Raw genomic sequence first — 8,051 nt, 5'->3', positions numbered from 1 at the left:
GAATAAACGTGCATAAGGACACATTGGAGAATAGTGTCGCCTCAAAAGAACAATAATGACAAAATCCATAAAAGTAAAGCTACGAAATCAAACGGTAGAATAAACAAACATGAACACTTCTAGTGTTTCAAAACTTAATAAACAGTTTTTAATTCATCAAAGTCTTAACGAAATTCTATAAAAAAAAAATTCCAAAATTGTGTAGAGACATGATTTTTTTTCAAAATAGGACTTGATTTTAAGTATCGAGATACTTCGCTTAAAATATTGTACCTTGTTATTTAATAGAATGATTATATCATACAAAAAGTTGTTGTCAAAATAGAAAAAAAGGCATGTTTTAATTGACGTTCATGCGTTGTGGTAACAATTGAAGAGTTGCTACGCTTTTAAAGGAATTATCATCCAAAGTTTATAATGGATGTCGATTCTAACAAAACTAAATAAAGAAAAAAGTTAACCGTTACGTAAGGACGTATAGTTCCTAATTATAGAAATGCTTCGCTCTTAAAAAGGAACACAACAATTTATTGGCTTCCGATTTTATAGAGAAAAAGATGGATATATGGTGAGATAGATAAATAAATAGAAAATATCTATAAATACAGTGTGTTTTTTTTATGAGAACTTTTTTGAAGCAATTTTATTCCACTTATAGCTATCAGAATTTAATGATTAATGGCTTATTTTCTTCGTTTTTTAAGGCAATTAATAAAACAACAAAAAAATATTACAGTTTTTGTTTAAAAAGTACAGAAAAATGTAAAAATCAAAACTTAGGTGTCAACATCTAAAAATGGTTTTAGCGCATTTTTCTTATGTTCCAATCTTCTACCTTTTGCAAGAATGGCTGCAAAACGTTGAGATATAGAGCTAAAAATTAATACAGATACTATTGGGGACATGTACTAGAATATATCAAAGTTTGAAGGCCATATCTCAATCAGGGAGGGAGTACTGGCCCCCCAAAGTCAACTACTGAAAATCAAATTTTTTTCTTGCAAAGGGTAGAAGATTTGAGCGCATAAGAAAAATGCGCTAAAACCATTTTTAGATGTTGTCACCTAAGTTTTGAATTTTAGATTTTACTGCACTTTTTCATTAAAAAACTGAAATATTTTTTAATGTTCTATTAATTGCCTTAAGAAACGAAGAAAATAAGCCATTAAACAATAAATTCTGATAACTATAAGTGGGGTAAAATTGCTTTTTTTTAAAAAAGTTCTCATAAAAAAAACACACTGTAGATAGATAGATGATGATTAAAAGATAGATAGCTAGCTAAATAAATGAATACAAAGATGATAGATCAGAGAACCGCAGAATAGGTGCGTATTCGCCCCTCAATGCAAATTAGGGAAGAGGAATACCATTTCTCGTATTCATTCGAATCCGGTGGATAGGAACCGGTTCTCATCCATACAAAAAAACTATGTCTGGCATCGTATTATATCCAGCTTTCTACGAATATAAAAATGTACAATCATAAGATTAAAACCAGTTTTTTTAGCCGGTGCCTTCGGCACCTTGGGGCTAAAAAAACTAGTTTTAATTTTATAGTTGTACATTATATATCCGCGGAAAGCCGTTTATAATATGATGCGAGAAATAACGATTATACTTAAACGTTTATTTTTCACTTTTAAGTATACTTATTAAATAGTGTAGTGTATTAAACCCCTCTGACGATAATTTTACACCCATTGAACTACACCCCTTCGATTTTGGTTGAAAGGGGGAGGGGGTCAAAAATCGCAAGGTAGTGTCAAAATTTTCGGACGAACATTGCGTGTGAAAGTCTGGCAGTCAGACAGACGTTCAATAATACTTAAAAATAGTAGACGCGCTCCTAAACGAACGTGCACCTTTTTGTTAATTTTTCATAACTTGGCCTAACACGATGAACTGAAATTTATTTGCCGAATGTGTACGCAGTTTCTTGGGTGTTACCTCATCCTAACTCAATATTTACTACTAGCTAAAAATCTTCAAACTTCCCCCAAAAAAATCAAAATTTAAAAGTATAAACGATTTATACATTATAAATTTGAATTTTTCAAATTTAGATTTTTTTTTTGAAGTTTAAAGCTTTTTTAACTAGTAGTAAATATTGAGCTAGGATGAGGAAACACTCAGGAAACTGCGTACACATTCGGCAACTAAATTCAGTTCATCCCTAACACAATATTAAAGTATTCATACAAAGTGGCGTAAATTAGTAATTAGTAAAATTTAAACTTGAAAATGAAAACAAAGGTATATATACTACTTTTTTTAGGTGCATCTAGCTATCCAGTAACAATTAGTAATATTTCCTATAAGCTGCAACCTCTAGCCTGGGACTTTTCTCTTTTTTTAGGCGACTGCTGATTTTTAGAAGTGCACTTATTTTTACCCCAAACTTTCCTGTCTGTACATTAGTATATAAAAGTTGGAAGGAATTTTAATGTCAGGGGGAGATTTGAAATCTGCATACAATCTTAAGAATTTTTTTATAAAACTCGTTTTTTGTATAATTCTTTATCTAAAAGAGGAAATATAATTCAAGTTAATTAATTTTGACCAATAGGATAGGTGGATTAGAAACTACCTGTGCTCTAATTGGTTGAATGATGTACGAAACTTAAGCTTCTCCAATCAGAGCGCAGATAGTTTTCAATCCACCAATACAAAAACGAATTTTATAAAAAATCCTTAAAATTTGATGCAGTTTTCAAATCTCTCCCTAACATTTAAATTCCTTCCAACTTATATATCTTAATGTACATGCAAAAAGTTATCATGGAAATGGAAATGCTAGATGAGAAATGTTATAATATGTGAGATTAAAATAGTTATTATTTTTTGTGATGATTCCCTTTTTTTAAAAACATCTAAATAAATCATTTATATGTATTTTCTAAAGAATGTGATTCAGCAAATTATTTTCATGTATTCATTCGAATCCGGTGGATAGAAAACGGTTCTCATCCATACGAAAAAAACTATGTCTAGCATCGTATTATATCCAGCTTTCTACGAATAAAAAAAAGTACAATCATAAAATTAAAACCAGTTTTTTTAGCCCGTGTCTTCGGCACCTCGGGGCTAAAAAAACTGGTTTTAATATTATAATTGTACATTCTATATCCGCGGAAAGCTGTTTATAATACAATGCGAGAAATAACTAGTATATCATTTATAGGGAAGAATCTGCTCCACAACTAACTATTCCAACAATGGCATATATATTGAAGTATATCCCCAATGATTATACTCAAAATTATCCTTCTATAAAATACAATTAGTGGTTGAAACGTTTGAACACTTAACTTAATGAACCAATCAATCAAAATTAAATAAAAGTTAACCCAACATATAAGAAAACGATGTTATATATATAACTTTGGGAATTAGATTAATTAAGAGCCCATTATCCACTCCCTCCCCTTTTCTATACTTCTTGTAATCTGTATGAACACCTTACAACAGAAAACTTGATTTTTGCTCTCTGAATCCTTTCATCACCTCATCTCATACTAATTTCAACTTTTCCACACAAAAAAATTGTGTTCCAATAGAGGAAACATGCACAAAATACTAGCAAAGTTTATTGTACAGCTGCAACCCTGAATTAATTCTCAAAAGTGGTACAAAATCATTCTACACATTAAAAATAAATAATTTAAAAACTATTTCTAATAAACCTTTACCAGAACAACAATTAATAACCAGAAAATCTCTATTTATAATGTATAAATAAATATTAGAGGTTAACTCACAAACAAAATATGATTTTTCCATCTTTATTCAGGCTTTGAATTTTTGTGTTCTCTTCAATATAAAACTAAAGGTAATTTATAATATTTCCATATAAAATTGGGGGATGATAGTGGCCATGATGAAAACGTTACTTAGTCTTAGAGTCATAAAAAAACTTACAAAAATTAAATAGGTTTTTTTTTAATCAAGCTGGACTGAACCAAACTACTTAACTACTTTAATCTAACCATTTTTATGGTGAAAAATACTGCATTGTATGAACAATATACAAGAAAAATTTGCAACACTTTTTTTCGCTTCCCACCAAAGAAATATAAGAAAAGTATCAAAAAGTACAAAATGTTCAACATATATTTTAATATGTTGGCTAAGAAATTAAAGTTTTGTAAATAAGAATTTTGTAAAAACTAGGATATAAGGGGGGGTGTTATACCAGCAGCTGTGTCCGGCAAAAAAGGGAGGCTATTTGTAGTCACATTATATTTAAATTATAATATATCTATTATGATAAAGAATTTTGTTTGCTATTTAAGATCTCGTCAACGAGATTAAATCAAGTGAATTTGCAACTTTAAAGAGGGTACTTTTGTCATATTCACAAAATTTTCAAATGCTCCTAGATGATAGGGGCACAGCTTCTAGTCTCTCAATTCGGAGAAGCATTATTGCTATGTACAAGTTTTTAGCTATTTTTTTTGAAATTTAAGATACAACCACTAGTAATCCAAACAATTTAATAATTAACTATTCTACAGTTACCCAAAAATAAAGCCAATTACTAAAATCTCCCTTTATTTCATCAATATTATAAAAGCAAAAAAATGTTTTTAAAAATACGACTTAAATTTTTTTAATGAAGTAAACAATAGCTTTGAACCTTCACATGAACAACTGAATCTTACCTTGTTGATAAAATCTGAAATGATCCATTTTCAACCCCGTCTAGAGATCAACACTAGAGGGTAGGTATGAAGCCATTATTTGTCTTAAGTGCACAATAATCAAATTTTTGCCCCACATATATTTCAAAATAAATTTTCCTAAAATGCTGAGACATCGGAAGCAAAAGTTAGCAAAGAAGATTTAAGAGTCAAACAGGAAAATTGGAAGTACTGGGTCTTCTAAAAGTAAAAAGAATTGTCAATTTAGGGATCTAAAGGGATAAGACAATGGCAGATAAATTGATGTACTTCCCCAAATATACAAAATTGTTACTTTAGTAGATCACTTTTGAAGAATACAATTAGTGGTTGAAAAGTCTGGACAGTGACACTCAACTACAAGGGCGTCCAAGCTTTTTTTGGGGGTGGGGTAAAATGGCGCGCGAAGCGCGCCGCAAATTTCCCCCCCCCCCCAAAATTTTACCCCTGGGGTAAAATTTGCTTGGGGGGGGGGGTAATTATCCCCCCTAAAATCTGTTGGCAGGGGTAAATTTAGTTTACCCCCAATTAATAGGTAATAGCCCCATTACCCCCCCCCCCCTTGGACGTCTATGCTCAACTAATTGGCCAACTAATCAAATTTCAATAAAAAAAACAAGGGTTGATAAGTTAAGACTTTGAGGATTAGTGTAATATACAGCCAAATGTCCCCTCCCTTCCTGCAATTTAATAATTAAAGCATATATTTCAAAAATATTTCAAAAACATTAGAAGCTATTGATCCTATTTACTTATTAGAACAACAAAGGATAAATTTTCCATGGACCCTGTATTATAAAGTGGAGGACACTAATCTTAAAATTTGCTGATTTTGTAATTTTATATTTGTGCCAGATCATGAAAGGCCCAAAAGATTTTGTATGTTTCTACAATGCAGGCCAAAAAAGCAAAAAAAGCATACGCCACTGTTCGTTTCTTTTTATATTTTATTATCTAAAAAACTTATAAGAGAATCATAATGAAGCTTCTGTCACCAATAAGTTCTTTGAATTAGAAAGACAGACAATAGTATGAAATTTATCTTACTTTTATATTACAATTATTTATCGCATAGCATTATAGACAGATTTGATCTCTTTAGGCTCAGAAAACTTGTTTTGGTATTGTAATTTTTATTTTAGTACCCGCGGAGAAGTTTTTGTAATATATTAGTAATCAATCGGATATTAATCGTTAAAACGGAAGCCATACTGGAAAATTATTTAAATTCAGGTAATTGTAACTTTACCTTTATTGTACAAACACTCCTAGATTTTCTAGAATCAACTTTATCCAAATTCCACAATGACATTGAGTGTAATAAAAGTTATAAGAAAACGGATTAAAATTAAATAAAAAATATTAAGAATAACATATAATTAAATTAAAGCCATTGCACCGTTATTTACCGTTAGAATCTTCGATAACGGTTGAAAAACGGAAAAGTAAAAAAAGAACATAATTTGATAATGCTTCCATGATTTTTTTGCAATGAAAAAATAGCTGTGTATCATCGTCAATCTATGATAATTTAGTTTGCTTTTGTCCATCTTTATCTAACAATCAAAATTGTGATTTTTTAGTTATTTTTATCCAAAAAAAGTCAGTTTCAGATCATTGTGACTTCAATATGGTCAAGATATTATCATACAAACTATATCAAGACAAATAGATAGATAGATAGATGGATGGGTAAGTAGATATGCAGTTAGATAGATAGATAATATACAGGTACATAGATAGTAAGATAGATGGATAGATCGATAAAAAGAAATATACAGATAAATAGATAGACAATTTTACAGAATGTCAGATAGTAAGATTTATGGATAGATGAATAGATGGACAATTATACAGGTGGTAGATAGTATGATAAATAGAAAAATATACAATTATACAGATAGTAAGATAGATGAATAGATAAATAGACAATTATACAGATGGTAGATAGTAAGATAAATAGAAAAATATGCAATTATACAGGTAGTAAGATAGATGTATAGATAAATAGACAATTATACAGATGGTAGATAGTAAGATAAATAGAAAAATATGCAATTATACAGATAGTAAGATAGATGAATAGATAAATAGACAATTATACAGATGGTAGATTGTAAGATAAATAGAAAAATATGCAATTATACAGATAGTAAGATAGATAAATAGATAAATAGACAATTATACAGATGGTAGATAGTAAGATAAATAGAAAAATATGCAATTATACAGGTAGTAAGATAGATGAATAGATAAATAGACAATTATACAGGTGGTAGATAGTAAGATAAATAGAAAAATATACAATTATACAGATAGAAAGAAAGATGAATAGATAAATAGACAATTATACAGGTAGTAGCTAGTAAGATAAATAGAAAAATATACAATTATACAGATAGTAAGATAGATGAATAGATAAATAGACAATTATACAGGTGGTAGATAGTAAGATAAATAGAAAAATATACAATTTTACAGATAGAAAGATAGATGAATAGATGGACAATTATACAGGTGGTAGATAGTAAGATAAATAGAAAAATATACAATTATACAGATAGTAAGATAGATAAATAGATAAATAGACAATTATACAGGTGGTAGCTAGTAAGATAAATAGAAAATATACAATTATACAGATAGTAAGATAGATGAATAGATAAAGAGATAATTATACAGGTGGTAGATAGTAAGATAAATAGAAAAATATACAATTAAACATATAGTAAGATAGATGAATAGATAAAGAGATAATTATACAGGTGGTAGATAGTAAGATAAATAGAAAAATATACAATAATACATATAGTAAGATAGATGAATAGAAAAATAGACAATTATACAGGTAGTAGCTAGTAAGATAAATAGAAAAATATATAATTATACATATAGTAAGATAGATGAATAGATAAATAGACAATTATACAGGTGGTAGATAGTAAGATGAATAGAAAAATAGACAATTATACAGGTGGTAGATAGTAAGATAAATAGAAAATATACAATTATACATAAAGTAAGATTGATGAATAGATAAATAGATAATTATACAGGTGGTAGATAGTAAGATAAATAGAAAAATATACAATAATACATATAGTAAGATAGATGAATAGATAAATAGACAATTATACAGGTAGTAGCTAGTAAGATAAATAGAAAAATATACAATTATACAGATAGTAAGAAAGATGAATAGATGAATAGACAATTATACAGATAGTAAGATAGATGAATAGCTAAATAGATAATTATACAGGTGGTAGATAGTAAGATAAATAGAAAATATACAATTATACAGATAGTAAGATAGATGAATAGATAAAGAGATAATTATACAGGTGGTAGATAGTAAGATAAATAGAA

Source organism: Acartia tonsa, chromosome 5 (genome assembly GCF_053477335.1).
Source record: "Acartia tonsa isolate MP-2025a chromosome 5, ASM5347733v1, whole genome shotgun sequence".
In the NCBI taxonomy this organism is placed as follows: Eukaryota; Metazoa; Arthropoda; class Copepoda; order Calanoida; family Acartiidae; genus Acartia; species Acartia tonsa.
The sequence above is the reverse complement of the archived record's forward strand: the minus strand, read 5'-3'. Positions refer to the sequence as shown.